Genomic DNA, 23,939 nt, shown 5'->3' on the forward strand with positions numbered 1-23,939 from the left:
TCAGCGAAGTGGCGAAGCCACAAGCGCACGCCTGCAAAGCAGGCGCGCGAACTAGGGGGGTCCGGGGGCATGCTCCCCCGAAAAATGAAAAACGGTTAAAATCTGTGCAATCTGGTGCATTCTGGGCCTTGTTTTGAGGGTTAAGAGCAGCATTGTTTTGGTGCTAAAACTAGTAAAAAAAACCAACAACACTCAAAGCAAGGTACATGCTTTTTCCAGGGGTGGGGTTCCGGAACCCCTGGAACCCCCCCTGGGTCCGGCCCTGCCAACGTCAAGGTCGCTCTCTTCAGTGACACAGCGAGTTTTTATCGCCCGAAGCTTCAGTCTGATTCGCTGACGTTCACGTCTGGTGAAAGTATGGGGTGAACCCGATGTAATGTGAACATAAACGATCTTGCAACACATACGGACGGATAAGGATACAGAAGGTACAAGTGCCGAATTAGGAATTCTCTTCATTGTGTTATATCATCAGTCCGCCGCTGTCAGCCTGTTCTCACGACACAAGTAGGTACCATTTGCTCCTTGTTTAATGCAGACGAAATAATGTTGGCGTTCCAGGTTTGTTAGTGTGTATTTCAGTTGCAAACGGGTGTAATATAAGAAACATCCTTCAACAAATACAGATAGTGTGGAAACATTCTCATGTGGTGGGACTGGACATTTTAGTTCGAACCGGTGAACAATCTCCCCTTTGTTTTGGGTCCATGTTTTGGTCATTGGAGATTCTTGCGCAGCTAACAATAAGACGTAAAGTGAATTTTGCCGACTTTTTGCTCATGCTCAGATATTTACACAATGTTTTATCACTCCAAAACGCATGCTCAGATATTCACACACTGGTTTGCCGGGTTTTTCCAAAGCTTTTACCATATGTGGAAATTAAAAGTGACGCGCTTGGCCATATAAGGAACATGAATTGCAATCAAAGAGTGTACTAAAAGTCAATACAGGCTTTATGAAGCCTTCCTTTCAAAGATTTTCTTTATTTTCAGCATATTTCCTGCGCCAAACACCATAAAACTATATATTTTCGAAATCAGCAGATGCTAAGGTATAGAGAAATGATAGTTGTTTGCGTTTTCATCTCACAATAAAGAAAGTCGCTATCTAACGGGTTTCTTCATTTTAAGCCTATTTTTCAATCGAACACAACAAAACTATATATTTTCAGATACACAATACAATAATCTCACATTTGTGCTTGAAATATCGTTTTATCAGAAATCGAAAAATCAGGTAATTTTGAGTGAATTATTCATAAGCAAATTTGTGAGGTACCAAGCTGAAATGCAATCCCATAGTCCGTACTACGTCAGAGATCATTTAACAAAAATGTCTAACACATTGATGACAAATTGTAGTCGTGAGAGTGCCGCCTCAACTTTTGCAAACGGTCAAATGTGACGTCATCAAATAGCCCTGTCCAAAATCGGCGAAAAAGGTTTCAAGCAAATGCTCTCAAAAATGTCTGTACCAAGTTTCATTACAATCCGTCCCGTAGCTTTTGAGAAAAGCTTTTCACAGACAGACAGACAGACAGACACACTAATAGACACACATACATCGAGAGACAGACCTCACTCTCCGCCAATGTTAAGACATTCAGTCATTACTTGACTGAATGTAAAAATGAGAATATCACAAGTCATACAGTTATTGTATATACCGGAACATGTAGCCAAATGAAGCAAATTGACGAAACACACACAAAACCAAACACAAACAAGCAGGCAAGCATACGAGAGTCAACTGAAACTTTCCGGGCCCGACTGGGAAGGAGTTGACTTACGAGACTAAAAGAACTTTCGATTTAAAAATTGTCCCTCCAGACTTTCATACACGTGTGCCACGATCAGAGCCTTAATTGATACCGTTGCTGTTCAAACTTTTAGCGACCGTAGGAAGGCATCGACGGCAGTCATATGACGTCATTGTCCGTTTTGTAATTCTCACCCCTGAGGTACTTCGTGTTTGCAAACAAGATAGTTTGAGGGTGCCAAATCTGGCGAATAGAGCCAATAGTTAACGATCTCTCCTGTGAGATGCCAAGTGTATCAGGAATATGATAGGTACCCAGTTTATTACCGTTAGTGGTCTTCCACGCCGTTTGTCATCTTGGATGGTTCTCCTTCAAATCCTGAATTTAGCTTCCCACCTCCATACTATGGTGCATGATGGGGGATCTCTGCCAAATGTTTCCGTCATGTCATCATGTTTTTACAGAAGGCTCTGTAGTTTTCTTTCCATATATTGTTGGTTTTCACCATTGTGGGGTAAACAGTTGGCAATGGTAATTTGTGATGTCACGGCACACACACTTACTGGTTAAAATACCTTTTATTTTGCATGATGTCTTCACAAGAATCTTTTTTAGTTCAAGCCAAGTTTAAGTGTCAAAGTCAAATCCTTCCTGGTCAGGCCGGGTACTTCTCAGTTAGCCCTCGTAATACACAATAGGAATGTAATTATTGCATACTACAACAAACAGCCACCTGATGATCAAACGCAAGATGATAAATATGCAAACAGAATAAAAAATTGCAAAAGCGATAAAGAGTAATAATGTTCTAGTCTAAGATGCATCAATGCCTTTGTAATAGGTGTGCGTTTGAGATTACTGTGTATGTGATCAAGGTATTTGCACTACTGTCGTTGAACAATTGTTATGCTTAGGCGTTTAGGAGTATGCGGAAGTAAAATTCCGACTAATTATTCTGAAAATGCTTAGGTAGTCTCGAATTAATCTGAACGCAGCACCTTACTGGAAGCAAACTAGCGTTCAATGTTGGGGTTGAATAGATGACAAGACACACGAGGAATGCCTTAGTATCAGTGTTTTAGCATTCTATTTTTCAAATCTCAACTGTGTCGGTAGGTTTTTTCAGATCGTGTTTTTTTTCTCCATTGGACAGTGTGCTTGTTTTCGCTGTGTTATGAGTTTAAGCCCCGTGAAGCACATAATCTGCATGTGTTTGCTAGATGACAGTTTCGACTTTCTGAACCCAATGGAATTTACCTGCTTCGAGGAATATGTAATCATTAAACATTAATTAAATATGACGATGAACGGAATAGGGACTCCTGATACAGGAGAGCCGACGTCGATGACCACTCGCCGATTTAAATTCATTTAATTAATTAGCATAGTAAAGAACAATTCTTGAGAAAATCATTATAAGGGCATGTAACTTACAGCACAGCGAATGTCTCTTGAACTTTTTCAGGTACATTTTATAAAAACAACTTTCCAAAATGGCTCCTTAGGTGTACTACCTTTAAGTTAACAAAAACACCATTTATCCCCAAGCAATTTTGTATCCACCGATAAAGTTTTAGAATAACTGATCATCAATTTGCAACACACACACCGACACCCCCCTAATGCACACACACACAATGTCATTTCTTACTACTGGACACATAACACACCTCATATGTTCCCCAATGTCCTTGTTGTAGTCAGCGTTGAACACAAAGGCAACATTCTGCAAATGACTGTGTCGCCGCGCTGCCTCCAGTGCCGCCACCTTCACTTTGAATTCGGTGACATCAGTGTAGGTAATGTAGCAGTTGTCATCTTGAAAACTCATTGCTTCAATCATCAGGGAAAGGACATCTCGCCAGCAACGTTCCATTAGTATGGCCCCCTTCTGATTACAAATTAAGAACAATTCAGCGTATCATCGACTTAAGTTGATGCGTTATTCTGATATCAAGTAAGAACAAAGAATGCTCATTTGAGTCATTTTCTTCAAAAGAAATATGAATCAGAAACAAATTGTCTGCTGCTCTGGCTTCATACATATTGAAACAAGTCGTGTGAAGCGATATCAAACTTTCCGTCAGTCTGTCAGCCTGAAAAACAAGGTAAGGCAGCACCTAGTGATCAGTCATCATCAATACTAGCAAGGGTAAGCTACCCAAAACTCGAAGACCGAGAAGGATCGAGCCTGTTTTGGCAAGGCATTCAAACATAGGACCTCATTTGCAAAACTGATTTTCTTGTTTCACTTTTGCGCTCATTTTTAGACTGATCATAATATCAATATATTTTTGGATTCAGGAAATTATACAGAATACAATGCGATACTTTCTTTTAATTGTTTAATGAAATTTTTAGTTTGATTGGAATTTCTTCAAGTTTTCAAGTTGATATGCAAACCAAAAGTCTGGACCTTGCCAAACATTGCTTGGTCAAAAATTCAGTCCATTACATAAACACATGAGATCAAACTAGTACCCTCTCAGCTGTTTGGAAACTTTATTCCAGCGAAGCTCACGACTTGTTTGCTTGACCTTTCGGATTTCATGGGGGCTGCCATTTTGGTTTTGATGCGCTTCCTTTTCCGGTTTACGTATTTTCTGGTTTAACATAGCATTTGCGTTTTTTTTGTCAGAAGAGTGATATTTGGTTATGAAGGAAGTCAAGTCCGCCATTACCTGCCACCTCAGGTTGGTGTTATTTTTTAGGTCTTGGTGATGTAATATTTTCCCAACGGTATTATTCATGGTTATCATAGTGCAGATTCCAGGGAAACGGTTTTTTGAACAGCCTCTTAAACTGAAAAGCTACAAGGTCAACAACATAAACAGGTTACTGGTGTCTCGGGCATTGATGTTTTTAAAAAGATTTGCACAGCAATTTTTGTGTGTGTAAAGAGATAATGAAAATAAAGCATAACAACTTTTATATTTTTGAAGTGGAATTAAATGTTTTCATTTTTTTATTTTGAAGTGTTTTTGTATGCAGGTTTTATTGGATGGGTGGGGGGTGGTTTTGATGGTTCTGATTTATTATGATGTAAGGGTGTTTTTTTTCCTTAATTATTTATTTAATTGGTTTATGCAGACTTCATGGCAGCCACTGACCTGACGATATGACAGCCATGAATATCGAACGCAGAAGAAGAAAAAGAAGAAGACAGTCTAACAGGAAAATAATTCTGGTATGCTCATAATGTCTATGCCAGTTAAAAAAAAGAGTCATGAATTGAAGTTTACTCAGGTTAGACATTAGCATGTCGTAATTGTGACAATGAATGTATCCGTAAACGCACCAAGAGACTTACTTAGAAAAATTGAAGTCATGCATCGTCAATATGACTACAATCACAAACTGAATAAGGGGAAATCATGTCAATTTGGTGGTCTGGATCATCAGCTGTTGCTCATTCGCTATAATGGTCTACTTGACAAAGCCCGTCTTCATGTGCTTCTTTGTTTCTTTATACCTATTGTAGACAACATGTAGGCGTTTGCAGACTGTTTATTGTATTGCTGTTGTTTGTTTGTGAGTAAAACTATGGTGTGACCTCAATTGTTTGAAATTTGTTGTGTATGTTCTACTTTGTGTAAGGTGTTTCTCCATGCCCCCAGAAGAACCGACATTATATTAAAACCTTCATACCCTGAAAATACTTGCATACTAGATGTTGTTTCTTATTGTAATGATTGGGGACAGGCAAGCTCTTAAATTGTGCAAGCCTTCAGAAAACTGTCAAGTCTGATTTGCTAGAACAAGCGATATTAACACGTTATTAAGATGAATATTTGATTAAATATGTGCAGGAACTACTTCAGCAGATTCATATGGCCAGTCTCACAATGCAAGGAAGGTGAGTAAATTGAATTATGTCTTTCCCACCTGTTCTGTGTTTAGTGTCAGCCGTGATTGCCTGATGAGAATTTGAAAACATGTTGCTAACTAACATGAACCCAACCATGAAACGTGATGTAGGTGAGTAGCCCATTTATGGTTGGGTTCATGTTAGTTAGCAACATGTTTTCACATAGAAAATGGTGGGCACCTGAACAAATATCTGCACATTACAATGAAGTCTTACTTTGTGATCTGATGGTTTAATACCCCCCCCCCCCCCCCAAGAAGAAGCTCACATAACTACCAACTACACAATTTCATTACAGAATCAAACAATGAGAAGAATCAGGATTCAGCAGTGCTAGGTCGTTGAGGGGGATAGCTATCACTAGGCACTCAGCAATGAATAGTTGAGGTTTTCACGGACATTAACAAAATCCGGTAACCTACGGACAGTAAATTTCACAGGGAAGGGAACAAGAACGTCAAAAATGGAAAAGTATGTTTTTTCTTTCAAACCATTGATAGAGCTCTGAAGCTACACACAAGTTTTGCAGAAAGAGCACTCGGCCTATTCATTTTTGGCACTAAAACATGCACACACACAAAAAGAAAGTTTTAAAAAGTGGCGCCGATGTATTCTCACACTCACAGCCTTAGAATATTGCAGTTTGTATGTTACCAAATTGAGGCATGATTTTACTCCATGCAATTACCTGACCAAATCTGCGACAGTCGGGCAAACTTCTTACAAGTCGGATTGGGCCTTCAATCAAATACTCAGAAACCAGCAGCTACTTTAAGTAATACTAGTTTTGTTGTTATTTTTTACAGCTTGTACTGAATGTGTTTTCTTTTATCTCCTCAGAATCGAGTCAGCCAGAGAAAGACCATTGAGAGGGAGAGCGCACAGTAAAGCATATATGGCATGCACTTCGGTGGACCAGTGCCATCATCTTCATAACAAGAGATGCAGATCATATTTTCTTATGTTTAAGTATAGCTGTTAGCAAAAGTATTTGACGATGCTTGGGTGCGACTTTCGTGTTTAATCCTATTAGCTTGTGCACAGCCCCAAAATCTGTTTTATTTTGATTTATCATTTATAGTTTTAATTTTTTTTTAATGGAATTAGTCCAAATGTAAATACATGTAAGGTTGCAATATTGTTTTCTTGTATATATACCCTTAAAACTACCTCTTCGTGTAAACAAAATTTAATTGTAAAAAGAAGTGTTTGTTCAAGGGAGATAATTTGAAGCAAATTTTTTTTTAAATCAGTAAAACTGCGTAGTGACATCCTCAGTTAAATAAAAAGAATAAGGAATAAAGGTATACACACAGGTTGTACCCATTTTCTTGATTGCACTGCTTTTAAGTAGAAAGCTTTTTTTCTCAGAATTATTTTACAAATAAAATTCAAGGGAGGCAATTGATATGATAAAAAGGAAGAATTTTTCTTTTCTTAGAATACTGTACACATTTAGTCAAGTATAATTTACAAGACAAAACACAGGTTTTTTTTCTGTGCCTACTACTTGACAAGAGAACCACGAGATTTGTGCAGATTATTTAAAATTTTCTGTACAGTATATTTTACAAAGACATATCCATACAATATATATAATTTTGTAATAGATGTTTACAATTTGTGGGTATGTGTTTTTTTTAAATCAACAGTTCGGATAGCCACAACAAGTGTGTTTGGCTTGTGATTTGAGAGCTTTAGCACTGGATGCTTAGAATCCTCTTGATCATTTACTTCAGTAGGTTAAGCCACCTTCTCCAAAATCTCTCCTATTCTGTGCTTACTACAGTGGGTTTGACAAGAGAACCACGAGATTTGTTTTTGTACATATGTTGCTTTTATTCTGTACACTTTAATATTTTAATCCTATGTGCACATGTTTTTTAAAACTGTGTTTTTGTTTTTGTTTTCCTGTATTCAAAGTGTGTATGGAAACCACAACCTGTCACAGCAGTATTATTAATCTGGATCTCCCTGCTAAGAACGTAATTAACAGAACGTGTGCATGTAGCTAAAGAACTTAAAAAGAATTTCTGCTACTTCACTCAAAATACGTCCATCCTCACACTCATATTTTCTTAAAATAATATTTGTTCATACAAACATGTTTGCGAATTATTCAATTTTGCGTAAAATATTCAATTACGATTTCTTTGTGTGTTGCAAAATTATGTAATAAAATTATGCAAGATCAAATTCAAAACAGCAATAAAGCTGCTGACGGCAGAATACCTCTGTTGACTTCTCTATCTGTTGGGTCAAACTATGCTAAGAACCAACACTACTCTTTGAACTATGCCACAGACATGTTTCTTCTAGTAGCTCAATATCACGTGATACAGTCTCAAAGACAGAACAACGCAATAACCTTTTTTTGTGTAGATCCCGTCTGTATAGATCTATGATTCGATTGACTTTTTCCTGAAATAAAATATTCATGAAGCGGGTTCTGACTGAGTTAATATATTTCTGGAAAGCTGAACAACGCAATGCGTCTGTGACTGGTGAAGAAGCAGAGCTGGAGCTTTTTGTATTGTTTGTCGTTGGTTTTATTACACACGCACTCACATACGGTCAACAAAATGTTGCATGTTCCTGCTTGACAAACAAATGCCTGCATACATGTGTGCACGTTCGAACGTACGAACATTCATACCTGTGCAAACAATCTACCACTTCAAGTTCAACACCCAAACCCCACACATTCCTCCAAAAGGAGTCTGAAATATAATACTGGCATTTGTGGTATTGAACGAGGACCTCAACTTCCATTGTCTAGTGCATGTGGGTCTCATGTTATACGTGTGAAACCACTTACTTAAAAAAGAAAAAATCTTGTAAGCTTATCAACTAAAAACAAACAAAAAACGAACAATTATATTCTTAAACAAACTGGTTAGAATAACAGATTTAGGAGAATGCAATGCAAGGAACATCTTTATCTAATTCGGTCGATGCTTAGATCTAGAAAAGCACCCACTTATTCCAGTATAATAGAGAAAAAAAATCCAATTGAAAAAGTTTCAGATCTAGACAAGGCAGCACTAGCATCAATTTTAGCTAGCAAAATCGAACTTGCCCTGCAGTCATGCAAGGTCGAACCACTTTCCCTGCCTAGTGGGGGTTTGGCGGGTAGAGGGCCGGTGCTGGCACACTCGGAGTGAAACGACATGTCACCTACTTCGATAGCTTCTCCGGATTTACGTGTACAAACAGCGTCCGGGTTTACCGCTTCGATTCTAAACCCTAGTTTCTCATGTTGGTAACAAACTGGCTATTTGTTTATCAGATGTGTCGTTGTTCCACATTAAATGATGCTAGAATGCAAGGTCGCAATCATTTGGTTATCAAACCAGGTTGTGTTCTTTTTTTCATCACCTTTTTCCGCGCAAACAGTTTTGCGCCATTTCTTTTGCGCAGACTGGGCGGGACAGGAAGCGGAAGCGCATCACTATTTCTGATTGGACAATGATGCCGACGCCCACTTGACCCCCACTACAATGTCAAGGTCGGAAAGTCGTGAATACTGTAATCGACTTGAGAAATGTTCACACCGATAATACATGATAAAGAAGGATTCGTTGTGCCCGATTATGGGCTACAGTTGGAGATGGAAGTTCACCAAAAATTGGGACCATACTAACAAAAATACGGTGGGTAAAATTGGCGCCCCCATTTTTTGAGCAAACGCCACCCAAGGCCGCTTTGGACGGGTAGAAATTCTGTACTTTCCAAGTCTATTTGTGTGTGGTTGTTCAAGACTATGGATAAAGCTCGCGTGAGAAGATTACGTCACGGTCAAAAGTCTTTGACGTCAATTAATGCATCATGACGTCATGCCTCCCTGTAGTCTTTTTCTCTCGCGCGGTGTGTGTGTGTGTGTGTGTGTGTGTGTGTGTTCATTTTGTGCACATGTGTTAGTGTATGTGTGTGTGTGTGTGTTTGTGCGCGTGCATGAGTCTGTACTCGTGTGTGTGTGTGTGTGTGTGTGTGTGTGTGTGTGTGTATAAGAAAGACTAAGAAAGAGGGAGAAAGAGTGTGTGTGTGTGTGTGAATGTGTGTGTGCATGAGTTTGTGTGTATGTTTGTGTGTGTATGAGTGTGTATATGTGTTTGTTTGTAAAGGTGTGTGTGTCCGTCTGTCTATGTGCGTATTTGTTTGTTTGTTTGCTTAACGCCCAGCCGACCACGAAGGGCCATAATTATCAGGGCGGTGCTGCTTTGAGATATAACGTGCGCCACACACAAGGCAGAAGTCACAGCACAGGCTTCATGTCTCACCCAGTCACATTGTTCTGACACCGGACCAACCAGTCCCAGCATGCATTAACCCCATAATGCCAGACGCCAGGCGGAGCAGCCACTAGATTGCCAATTTTAAAGTTTTACTCTTAGGTATGACCCGGCCTGGGTTCTAACCCACGACCTCCCGATCACGGGGCGGACGCCTTACCACGAGGCCAACCGTGTATGTGCGTATAAGTGTGTGTTTTGTGTGTATGAGATTTGTGTGAGTCAGTGTGTGTGTGTGTGTGTGTGTGTGTGTCTGTGTGTGTCTGTTTGTATATGAGAGAAAGAGAGAGAGAAAGAGAGAGAGAGAGAGTGGGTGGGTGGGAGTGTGTTTGCCAGTGTGCGTAAGTGTATGTGTGTGTGTACGTGTGTTTGTTTGTAAAGGTGGGTATGTCCGTCTGTCTATATGTGCGTTTGGGGGTGTGTTTTGTGTGTATGAAGTGTGTGTGAGAGGGTGAGTGAGTGCGTGTGAGTGAGTGTGTACGTGTGTAACTTGAGGTATGTGTGTGTGTGTGTGTGTTTGAGAGAGAGAGAGAGAGAAAGAGAGAGAGAGAGAGAGAGAGAGAGAGAGAGAGAGAGAGAGAGAGAGAGAGAGAGAGAGAGAGAGGTTTGTCTTTCGCTGGGGTATGCAGTGCCTTGGCGTTGCACATCTACTTAATTTCTTTCTTTATTTGGTGTTTAACGTCGTTTTCAACCGTTCAAGGTTATATCGCGACGGAGGGAAGGGGGGAGATGGGATAGAGCCACTTGTCAATTGTTTCTTGTTCACGAAAGCACTAATCAGAAATTTGCTCCAGGGGCTTGCAACGTATATATTACCTTACTGGGAGAATGCACGTTTCCAGCACAAAGGACTTAACATTTCTTACATACATACTGCTTGACTAACATCTTTACAAACATTGACTATATTCTATACTAGAAACACTTAACAAGGGTAAAAGGAGAAACAAAATCCGTTAGTCGCCTCTTACGACATTGGGGAGCATCGGGTAAATTCTTTCTCGTCCCAACCAATATGGGACTTCCCCTAACCCACGGGGGGCAGCTGTTTGGAAACAAAAACACCGGATTTGACGGCATCAAAAACAATGTATCTAAATATCAGAGGACGCTCGTCTGGGGTTTATTACTTGCAAAGCTAACATGTAAAATGTTATGTTTGGTTGCCTTTTTTATTTTATTAATCTACACACATACCATAACAACTCTAGTTTAAAATAACGGTTCAGAGAACAATGATGCTACTGCTTTTTTTCCCCGGACTTGACGCCGCTGTAATTTTGAAATTTGACGAGGGTCAAACATACTTTCATTTCAGGAGTTCATTACACCTTGAAAGTTTGCAACATTAAAAGATATAGCTCCAATAGCATCCGTGAAAACGTCAGCATTACATTCCTGCATATATGCCGGCCGTCCCTACATCCGAGCAGTGCTCAGTCCTATGACGCATTGACTGAAAAAACAAGGGAGAAAGAGAGAGAGAGCGAGAGAGAGAGAGAGAGAGAGGGAGAGAGAGAGAGAGAGAGAGAGAGAGAGAGAGAGAGAGAGAGAGAGAGAGAGAGAGAGAGAGAGAGAGAGAGAGAGAGAGAGAGAGAGAGAGAGAGAGAGAGAGAGAGAGAGAGAGAGAGAGAGAGAGAGAGAGAGAGAGAGAGAGAGAGAGAGAGAGAGAGATTCATTTACAGCTTGGATGCCAAGCAGAGGCCGTGTTTCCTTCGCAAGGCGTCTATCTTTGTGATGGTCGTGCAGAAGAATAATGCGAGTGAAGGGAAAAAATGCATGTAGTCAATCGGTGGACACACAGAACGATACTTAACGCAGTGCATTTTAGGAAGACGATGCTTCGAGAATACCCCGCGACCGAGACTGAATGCGCTGACACACTGATTCACGTGAACGTAGCGGCCTGCTTAATTGCTTGAAGTAACAAGCAGTGTTGTGCAGTAGCGTAGAGCGCTTCTCGGAAAAGCACGCTTTAAAAAAATGTTTTTAACTTTCTGAGCTTGTTTATAATCCAAATATAACATGTTTTTGGAAGCAGGAAATGATGAAGACTAAGATGAACACATTTTCCTTGTTGAAAACGTCAGATTCTTAACGACAAAACTCATAACTAAATGTGTAAGCTTCCAATATGAAATTCAATCCCCGAAATTTCAAACAAATTGATCTAAAGATTAGAGTGTGACAGTGCCCCCACAAAGTTCACGAAAGGCAAGATATGACGTCATAAGTCATCTATCCAAAAATAATCGAGAAAAAAAAAGTCAAGGATATCATTTGCAGGAACTGTCATTCCACCACCCTTGTCTCAACTTCCAGTCTATGTTAAAACATTTGGTTAAAACTTGAGTTAATGTAAAAAAAAAAAAAACCAGGACACGTTTTTACCTCATCATCCTTGTTGACAACAAGTGGTAAATCGGACATAGCGGTTAAAGTTGTAGTTGTCAGTGCCATCTGCCGATAGTCTTTTTCACTGAGAGCTGGTACGCTTGACGATTGTTTCAATTGTTTGATTTCGGAGGCTATGCGGTCCTCTGCTAGTTCCTTCATAGTCATTGCACAAGACACAAATGTCATCTCACGACCACAGGCTTTGGACAACTCCTTTGCAAGGCACATAGAAAATGACAATGCATAGCTCTGAAAACGTTGTTTCGTCTCGTTATCTGCTCTTTCTGTTTCTTCCATAGTGCGTGACGTTTCTAAGCCATACAGTGCCAGGAAGATTGGTTGCACATCTTTACGCAGGATAAACACCTGCAGAGAATCGTTCTCAGGCTTCCCGGTTACGTGACGGAGATTGAAGTCAATGTGGAGATGTTTTGATATCCACAGTAGAAAACTGTCAGGATTTGCGTATTTCTGAATCCTACTCCATATGTCCCTCTCGAACATGTCTGTGCATACTTTTTTAAGCTGATTGTTCCGCTTTTGATTCAAACCTGTAACGAATAACACATTAACAGCAACAGTCACAAAGCAGTCTATTTGTCAACAGATCGAAACTACGATATACATTTTCAATCTTGATTACTTTTTTGTACAGGAAAATATCAACTCAGGATTATGCTCATCTGCTTTCATAAGTGTCCCTGCACATGCATGGTCAATTGATATTCTACGCAATCAGCACACTGACAACATAACACATCTTGTGCACTTTATATAATTGTACACTAGCCTGTCCTGCATGACATGCATGGAGTTTGGAAATGACCTTTGCACACGCCAAATGCGATCATTTCAGCTGCCAAGTTTAACGTTTTCTTAATCACATTTTTGAAAATAATCATGCATGCAACGCAACTAGCCAAGATTGGCATTTGTCACTTCAATCAGCGTAATTTCAATTGTATTGATTTCCAGTATTGTATACATTTTGGTTTTAATACGGTTAATTGTATTTGCTAAGGTAGAACTTACTTTTACCCAACTCTGTCTGATGCTGGAAGACGGCTGCTTTTGGTCTGATATTGGACGTCATCCGCTTGTAGTGTGCCCTGTTGACTGAATAAAGGAGGTATTCATTCATATTTACATAGAATCGTAACGTTACGTAACTCGAATTGTTTTTTTTATCCCAGCGAAGCAGGAGGTATCCCATGAAGCCCACACTGACTTAAAACTTACGAAATGTTATCCCCGGTAACATATGATAAAGAAGGAATCTTAGTTACCTAACTGGGGCAGCTGGTGATGAGAGTTCACCAACTATTGGGAACTTACTAACTTAAATCCGATGGGTGTCGACCAACTCTTCGATGTTTGATCCTACGCCACCCAGGTCCAATGTGTTGGGGTGGACTTTCCGAGACCACAGCATAATGCTCGCGCAAGTAGACGACGTCAAGATATTTCGATGCATCGTGACGTCTTCCCCTCCCTGTGTTTTTTCTCTCACGCGCGTGACGTGTGTGTTTGCATGTTTGTGTGCGCGTGTGTTATTGTTAGTATATATATGTGTGTCTGTGTGTGTGTGTGTGTGTGTGTGTGTCTGAGAAAGTGTGTGTGCGTGTATGTTTGGGCGTGTGTGCGTGCGCACACGTGCGTGTGTGTTTGTTTGACGGTGAGTGTGTACGAGAGAAAGAGAGAAGGAGAGAGAAAGAGAGAGAGAGAGAGAGAGAGAGAGAGAGAGAGAGAGAGAGAGAGAGAGAGAGAGAGAGAGAGAGAGAGAGCTTTTGCTCACAGTTTAATATTTAAAAAAACAACTCGTGTAAATCTGCTGCGACCCAGCAAGCCATGTAGTATTCTGCTCATTCCAAACTTACAACCTACATTAGCAAAAAAATGCGGATCCAATGCAAATGACGATTTTTTGGCCCATCCAAAAACAGATAACATTTTTCAAATATACTTGTAGCAATAGTGGAATAGCCTTAATACTAAAACCGCAACAACTGTTGTGTATAAGTCGGTTTTGCATTTTTTTGCACAAGTGCTTTATGCGCCAAAACTGTATTGTTCAGAAAGGTGATAGGGTTAGGTAATGTGTAAATAGGGACACACCAGTCTAAAATGTATTTACTTTGGCAAACATGATAAAATCAATGAATTGATAATAATAGCACTTACATTGTGTGAGTTCATTTGATAAAGTCTGCAGCTTCCTCTCATTCTCACCGTCATCTGTTCGAATAATCCAACAATATTGTTTTACTGAAGAGTCAGTTCCCCAAATCATTTGTTTTTTTAAACATTTTCTGTATGTTCTAAAATATACAGTTGTTGTACAGAAAAGGGATAGTCGAACAATAATTGTTCAATAAAATGTTCCAGACCCAGCTCGTAACAGCAGGTAAAACATAGCTAAGAGACATGTTTTGCTTACATATAGAAGAGAGTGTGTTTACCACAAAACATCTGAGCTTATCAGTGTTATGGTTCTACAAGCAAAACGCGCCGACAGTTGTGTTCTTCTCTTCTGTGGTTTTCCCTGGTGTCAGGAGACAAACCTCGATTTCTTTATCAAAAGAGGTAAGTTATTGTTCCAAGGTCAACACGGTCTGTGTTTGTCCACGTCGGCTCTGTCCAGTTATTTGTCTTGTTTGTCCACTTTTAAGACATATGTGACCCTCCACCACGGAATGAGTCGCATGTCACCTTTTCATGATCTTCATATTTTTACATTTTCTTAAAGAGTTTTTGTATTCTCTATCCAGTGGTGAAAACCGTTTTAGAAAAGAGTGAACACTTTCCGAGTTATAAGCCTGTGACTATGGTGACCCTCACACAGTTACTAGACACCCCCCGGACTTATATTATGCCTAGCGCAGAACCGCGTGAGGTGACATGCGACTCATTTCGTGGTGAAGGGTCACATATGACACCAACTGACCCCCAAAACTGACTAATATTTTGCCTGTGATATATGATCAGTGTGTTGAAACGAGTTCCGCTCTGACCATGAGCTACAGACGGTTAACACTCTTTGCAAAAAAAGCTGTATGTGACTGATAATCTGGAATTATGCGTTGAACCATAATGTAATTTTTCTAATATTCAAAAACAGTATAAATTTACAAGTACTTCTGAAGAAAAACAAAAACAAACCAAAATAATAGCAGCACAAAACAAAGATGATAAATGCTAGCCACACCTGAAATAGTATCATCCACAAGCCGGAATGCTGGAGGACGTGAAATATTTTCACTCAGCTCTTTGGAAACATGAGAAACATCATGTTCTTCACGAGAACCGCCTTCATTCTCTGACTCTTCAAGTTGTGGCACACTGTCTTCCGGCTGTTGCTGAGAAAAGTCGATCGTGTTCAACCGGCTTGCAACTGGATCTCGTAGGCTGCCTGGTGTTCTCTGTGTTTTACTCTCCCTGTTTATTTCTGTCTCCCCATCATAATCTTCCTCGTCTCTTTCTGTAATAGGTAGTAACCCTGAAAAATGGACAAAACAAAATGCCAACAAGAAGAACGTTAACTCTCCTTGTTTTTGCTCAAACATCACCCCACATTTTCTCTGACCTTATTTCAACCTAGAGCTTTGGAATTTACACACGTCTATGGTCTAATAGCCTTCTCATGTGGTTGGCACTTGTCAACATGTAAAGGTTAGAGTTGGGTCAAGTTTGAGTCGAATATGATAAAAACAAAAATTAAGTATCGCACACTTTCGGCCTTTCACGACCTGTCCACAGCATGCACAATGAAACAAATGCCGCGGCTATATATTGTGTAGGTCAAGCTTCCCACTTCTTATACACTGAGCCTGATGTGGGGGTCATCCAAAATTTGTAGAATGTAAAGTACTGTAGATGAAAGTCTTTGAATAGATGGACAAGCACATACTTTTTTGTTATCATGGGTTTTATGAATTTTCTTCTCTTATTCTTTTATAATTATTAATTAATGACCTATATGTGCTGATGACCAATTTAATTTCCTTTGTTGGATCAATAAAATGTTATGAGTTATGAGTTATGAGTTATGAGTTACTTCAACTTGACTGGAGACCACAAAAAACAACGTACACTGAGCACAAAAAGTTAAGGATATTTTTTCAGTGGTACAGCCCAGATGTTAAACAGCAGTTTTTTGGTCAGAAATACACGTGTATTTAAAGATCAGTCTTTCTTTTGCTCAAAAATGTGTTTCTGGAATCTAAGTAATATTTGGGTATGACGTCACAGGCCCGTGACCACGCCTACCCTCAACAAGAAGGGCAAAGCCCATACGACTCACATGCTTGACCTTGACATGGTCAAATAACTAAACCTAGCAATGACATCATACACTAAGAACTGCTTTACACATTTTTCCTACCAAAATACATGTGACCTTGACCCAAGGTCAAAGTCATCCAAGGTCATGCAACACAAAGCTGTTAATTCAAGACATAGGAAGTACAATGGTGCTTATTGGCTCTTTCTACCATGAGATATGGTCACTTTTAGTGGTTCACTACCTTATTTTGGTCACATTTCATAAGGGTCAAAGTGACCTTGACCTTGATCATATGTGACCAAATGTGTCTCATGATGAAAGCATAACATGTGCCCCACATAATTTTTAAGTTTGAAACAGTTATCTTCCATAGTTCAGGGTCAAGGTCACTTCAAAATATGTATACAATCCAACTTTGAAGAGCTCCTGTGACCTTGACCTTGAAGCAAGGTAAACCAAACTGGTATCAAAAGATGGGGCTTACTTTGCCCTATATATCATATATAGGTGAGGTATTGAATCTCAAAAACTTCAGAGAAAATGGGAAAAATGTAAAAAATAGCTGTTTTTTAGGCAACATTTATGGCCCCTGCGACCTTGACCTTGAAGCAAGGTCAAGATGCTATGTATGTTTTTTGGGGCCTTGTCATCATACACCATCTTGCCAAATTTGGTACTGATAGACTGAATAGTGTCCAAGAAATATCCAACGTTAAAGTTTTCCGGACGGACATCCGTCCGGACGGACGGACGGACGGACGGACGACTCGGGTGAGTACATAGACTCACTTTTGCTTCGCATGTGAGTCAAAAATGGCGTTTTTTGACGGCATGATTCACTTTCAACCGTCGAAACAGTGACTTAAACTGAATGATATTTTACATTTTTTACATCCGAAAGTTTATTTGGTGTCTTACCTAACAGTTCATACACATTTCGTTCAAATCCGTCGCGCAGTCAGGCTGATCTAGCGTGTAAAAGAGAGCGACCACAATCCTGAAAAACAGCAAAAAATCCAGGGTTTTTGTGGTGTTTTTGCTGGGTAGCTGCAGTTGATATGCAATAAATCTAAAACTACAAATAGCAGCCTCTCCACATTTCACAGAACGATGACAAAGACCCTCATCTGGATTCGCGCTTGTACTTGGAGCAAACAGAACCCGAGAATTGACGTTGTAACGGTTTTCCGTTAAAAATTTGCAAACGTTCGTAACGTCCTAGAAACAAATGTGACATGCACGCAACTTTGTATACTTTGCGAACAATGGTGTCATTACATGTGTGCCAAGTTTCAGAAACATTCTTTCATGGGCTCAAAAGACATAGCCTCATGACTTTGAAGAAATAAAAAGTAAAATCTCACTCCACTGGACTGTTCTATTTTTAGACGATGACGTCTGCAAACCTCATATCAAGGTGGCTGAGTGATCAGGACAAACACTTTCCACTATCAAGGTTAATTGCACAAAGCTCAGCGATTGAAACCTTTTTCCTTTATATAAGATCTGACTGTTAGGTGTGTTGTTTTTGACATTTGTCTTTGGCACGGTGTTCTGGTGTGCAAGTGCGTGAGTTTATGCATCTGTCTGTCTCTGACTACGTGTGAGTTTGTATACATGTGTGCATGATAAAAACAATAATCCGACCTCCAAATAATTATACATTTTGAGTTTGTGTGACTGTTCATGTAGCTTGATGTTCACGGTTTACGAATTAAGGGACAACCAAAAAGGCGTTCTCTCTGTATCATAACGGACAGATAACGGTTCTCTGTATAGTAGGCCGTTATGACCTCGAGACAATGCTCTTACAGACTCTTAAAAACTTGGCGATGTCCATCTGCACAGCTCTATTTCGTAGCATTCCAACTGTCTGATTCGTCACAGAAAATGCCAGATTGTGTCTCGCCGCTATCAAAACGACCAAGAGAAAAACCAAGTGTTGCCTCTATTTGACGTCATATTTTTTGGAATTATAATTATGACGTCATGTCTGCATTCTTCTGTCTTTTTGATTCTTTGTCTTCTTAACTTCTTTTTTATACAGCACAGCTGTATTCAAAACACGTGAACAGTTCTTTTCTGCAACTGCTACTGAGCAAATTGTTCGCATCATCCGTGAAGGCTATACGCATCCTATCAGAGAACGAGAAACAAAATCATAGAAAAAGTCCTTCAAAAAAGTTGCGCGAAAGACACCAGGGACAGTATTTTTCACCTTTTTTTAAACGATCATAACTTTTGAGCCAGTGAAAGAATGTTTCTGAAACTTGGCACACATGTAATGGTACCATTCTTTGCAAAGTATACACAGTTGAGAGCATGTCACATTTGTTTCTTGGACGTTACAAACGTTTACACATTTTTAACGGAAAACCGTTACAACGTCCATTCTCGGGTTCTGTTTGCTCTAAGTACTAGAACACATACTGATGAAGGTCTTTGTCATCGTTCTGTGAAATGTTGAGGTACTGCTATTTGCAGTTTTAGATTTATTGCACATCAACTGCGGCTACCAAGCAAAAACACCATAAAAACCCTTGATTTTTGCCGTTTGTCAGGATTGTGGTCACTCTCCTTTACACGCTGGATCAGCCTGACTGCGCGGCGGATTTAAACGAAATTTGTATGACTTGTTAGGTAGGACACCAAATAAACTTTTTGGTTTAAAAAATGTAAAATATTATTCAGTTTAAGTTACCGTTTTGACGGTTGAAAGTGAATCATGCCGTCAAAAAACGACATTTTTGAGGGTAGGAGTGGTCACGGACCTGTGACGTCATACCCAAATATTGCTCAGATTCCAGAAACACATTTTTGAGCAGAAGAAAGACTGATCTTTAAATACACGTATATTTCTGACCAAAAAAATTGCTGTTTAACATCTGGGCTATACCACTGAAAAAATATCCTTAACTTTTTGTGCTCAGTGTAAGTGTATACATACCCATGAGCTCCTGACCACTGAAAGAAAGAAAGGAAAATATAATGAAGGAGGTACACAAGTGAGGTAACAAATATAATAAACCCCTCCCCCCCCTCCCCCCTCCCCCCCTCCCCCCGAAAAACAAATATTTCACATAGTGACAGTACAGACAGTAACCTTTTCGTCCTATAAGTTCAGAACTATCTAATAATTTTTCGGTGCGTGCTTGAAAGTGGTCAGGTAAGGAAAACAACACCTGACAGTTGAGTAAAACATTTGATAGACCTGTAAACACCATTGACAGGTAATCAGTCATAGAATGAAGACAATCGATATAATAATGTTTTAGACTGTACCTCCTCCTTTGAGCAGGTCGGTTTCAGTTTTAATAAACAATTCTAGAGAATTGTGTATCTTATATTTGAGTCTTTCGTGTTTTAGACATTGATGCATTTAATAGTTTTAACGAGTTGCCTTTTGTTTTATCATTCTGGTGTTTATCTAGATGTGCTGTGTATCTTATAAGAAGTTCTTAAAAGTTCGAAGTTATTTTAGCATATAGGTTTTTTTATGGTCTTAACAGTTTAACATGTATTACGTTATCATTAAGATTCATGCTTTGTTAGCACTAAGCAGTTGTTTTAATCAGTCTGGTTTTCTCTTGTTTTCATCTTATGAATATTCTAAATGTTAGACTAACTTATTGTCTTGTACAGAATAGCAACTGTGTGAATGGTGCTATACTGAATGAAAGAGTGTGACATGAAGTTCTTGTACATCATTGTAAAGAGTGTGAATGACGTTTTAGTTTAGATGTCAAGCGCTTAGAGCAAGCCTTTTTAACGAAAGTTTTTGATTTAGCGTTATATAAATGTTCTTCTTCTTATTATTATTACCTTTCGTCTCTGCTGATGAAGAGTTGTCTAATCTGAAACGAGGTCAATATTGCATCAAAATGAAGGTGAACAAAACCGCCGTAATGTTTCATCATCATGATCATGTTCATGATCATGCTCATCATTGGGTAGAGATAAAAGTACCCATGAACACAAATCTCAGAATAATCCAGATTAAGTACATAGCAAACTATACCGAGAGGCATAAATTCCGCAAACTGAACTTTAAAAAATCACAAAAAATCAACTCAGTGGTGAATGTTTTCAATGTTTGAATATTTTATTTATTGGCCATTTTAGTGTTTATAAACCTTCGCTTTATTGATTTTGAATAGAACATCATGAAATGACAATTTTTCAAAAAAAGTGACTGAGTCCAAGCGCAATGATTTCGGAAAACGTTCAGTGTTCATCACGTTCAATGCTTTGGCCAGCTCTAAGCATCCCAATCGCTTGCTGTCTCTCTCCTTCATCAAGTCGTGGCATGATTGCGATATCTGATACAGCCAAACAGCCAGTTGCATTTTATAGGGCCATACACTATATTTTTTACGTTATTGTCTCCCGTTCAGCCCATTGTCTTTATTAGCACAGTGAGCTGTGGCTGGATCAGCAATACTGCAAAGCGCACGCTGACAGCGTGAAACATTTGCTCCGACACTCAAGATGTCAACTACAAATTACAGGTTCAATCTGATTTTCGTTTGAGAGCAAAATCGTTCAATGCACTATTTGCAGAATTTATGCCTTTCAGTATACGAACATTAAATACAACATTATATGATTATCAACATATAATTGACATCACAATGTGCTATAGTTTTCCGAAAAAAAGTACTGTAGGCTTCTTCTATATAAAAAAAAGAAGAGATTATGTAGAGTTGATATAGCTCAGCAAGCAATGACGTATGGTGGATATACTCACTTTTGGCGGAGTTTTTGATATCAGCATCCAGTTGTCTTGTTTGTGTTTGTGTTTGTGTTTGTGTCTGGGTCGTCTCACACACACAGGTAGTCTTGACCTGACACAGTATAACAGAGAAGAAAGGAACACAATCTTGCTAAATTGTATTTTTTCCATCAAGTCTGTAAAGAATTAATTGTACTTTCAGAACTTCAGCGTCGCAAAAGGCACGTCCTGAATTATTTAACTGACTCCATATTGCGTATGTTATGTGCCTGATGTGTTTTCACACTATCTTTGGGGTTTGAGAGCAATTGCATCCTGTATTTATTGTAGTGTGGCGCTTTAGCAGCATGACTCTTTAAAAACGGCCAAAGTTTTGGCTCATAGTAAAGTACAAAAGCACCCCATGGAAAAGAGGCATAACAAAACTAGTTTGGCGTCTTCCACAGAGAGAACAAAAAACAGTTACATCCTGGCAATCACAAGGAATACACATGAAATACCGTATCTCACATTTTGAAAAAAATACAGTTTTTCTCGTGAGAGCATGGCAGCCATCTTTAAAACGTCCATCATGAACATGTATACGTGTGAAAATTAGTGGGACCACAAAAGGTGCACTGAGATCACATATGATTAATAAGCATTCATACAGTCTGGAAAGATTTGCTGACAAACTTGAGAATAAACAAGTCGCGTGAAGCGATATAAAAACATTTAGTCAGCTGTCGGCATCAAAGTAACAGATTAACACCATAACACAGTCATCGCCGAGACTATATTAACATAGTCTCGAGTAACCACATCAAAAAACCGAGATGGGTCACGCTCGTCTCCGCGTAGCGTGCGAACACAGTACTTACTTAACCTAGTTTCTGTCATTCTGAGCACATCTTTAGAGTAAACATGAAATTAACAGCTATTGTATTTTCAGCGTAGCAATAGGGTCCGATATGTCTAAATATCGGACCCTATTGCTACGCTGAAAATACAATAGCGATTATATAGCTGTTCTGACCTTTATTTGTTGTTCCAAACTTACAAAATGACAGTTTTTGCGTCGATGCGCTGTTCCGTTTTACTCCCCTGTTTGTACTACATCTTTCGACTTTAAGCATTGTGTGGTGTTTAGGGACAGAAAATAATATGTTTAGTCCTGTTTCATCGGGAAGTTAGCAGAAAAGGGTATGCTATCGACATTTGTAAAGCTGAAAAACATTCCCGAGAAGAATTTCAAGTTGTCAGTGTACGCTGTTGTCAATCAGTGAAACATCGTGTGGTACAGATGGGTAAACCGGAACCATGCGTCTTTGTTATTGACAATATGCTTTTGGATATTGGCAAAAATGGCCGACTTCCGTATCAATATGCTTTGATGATCGGAAGAGACCATCCAATCACAGCCCCCGAATTCCCCCATGTGTCCATCAGAATAGCTATATATGTATATATTTTTGAATTCAGAAGAAATTGAGGAATACGATGCAATCATTTTTTAAATCTATTAGTGAAAAATCGATTTTAATGACAACTTTAATGAGCAAACTAATTACCTACTTTTTAAGCTGCTAAGCTGAAATTCAATCCCATAATCCGGAAGTCGTCGAAGATTGCTTGACCAAAATGTCAATCAATTTGATTGAAAAGAGAGGGCATGACAATGCCGCCTCAACTTTCACTAATATCCGGATATGACATCATCAAAGACATTTATCGAAAAAATGAAAAAAACGTCTGAGGATATCATACCCAGGAACGCTCATGTAAAGTTTCATGAAGACCGGTCCAGTAGTTTTCTCTGAATCGCTGTACACACACACACACACACACCACACACACACACACACACACACACACACACACACACACACACACACACACACACACACACACACACACACACACACACACACACACACACACACCACAACGATCGTCTCGATTCCCCCTCTATGTTAAAACACTAAGTCAAAACTTGACTAAATGTAAAAAGAACTAAGTGCACCACCATATTGCCCAACAGACAAGCACATGCATTGTTGTAGCGTTAAAAAAAAAATCAACAGTGAATTGCCTTTCTTGTGGAAAAGCAAAGTTACATTCCAATCTATGTGGTGTGCAGCCCTAAAAGTGTCGAGTATTTCACTCGCCAAGCAGAAACATGTAACTGGCGTGTAGAAATGTTCATCTACTCGGCAAATGCGAGTAAATTTGCTGAAACAAATGGTTAGTTTGGCGAGTAAATTTTGAGAACCATTTTTGTGGACTTCCAGGGCTGTTGCTTGTGTACTTAGTTTTTTTGTCAAGGTCAAACTGATACAAATAATGATACAGCAGGTAGTCTGTCCACCAGTTTCCGTTGGGAAGGATATGAACAATATGCATGCTGTAGCAGACGATGGGAATTAGATCGCACTGACAGCGTTAAAAGGATTTCAGACAATGCACGACCTTTGGCATCATTTCTCTTTGGTTTGCACGGGTTTGACAGAGTGACTACCTTGCTTTTTATTGAGTCACGTGACATTATAGGCAGGTTACTAGCAAAGGGTATGTCTAAAACACGTGAACAAGGCTAGAGCTAAAGCGCTAAAACCTTGTAAATAAAA

The 23,939-nt window shown here is 39.3% G+C and overlaps 1 long non-coding RNA gene across 1 annotated transcript; it reads left to right on the forward strand.

Moving 5' to 3' along the window:
- Positions 1-4,652: 4,652 nt before the first annotated feature.
- On the forward strand, positions 4,653-6,673 carry LOC138977371 (uncharacterized). Its single transcript, XR_011459250.1, has 3 exons — positions 4,653-4,949; positions 5,572-5,618; positions 6,471-6,673. It is a non-coding gene; the product is annotated as an uncharacterized lncRNA (long non-coding RNA).
- Positions 6,674-23,939: the final 17,266 nt, after the last annotated feature.

This window comes from Littorina saxatilis, linkage group LG9, assembly GCF_037325665.1.
Source record: "Littorina saxatilis isolate snail1 linkage group LG9, US_GU_Lsax_2.0, whole genome shotgun sequence".
Classification (NCBI taxonomy): Eukaryota; Metazoa; Mollusca; class Gastropoda; order Littorinimorpha; family Littorinidae; genus Littorina; species Littorina saxatilis.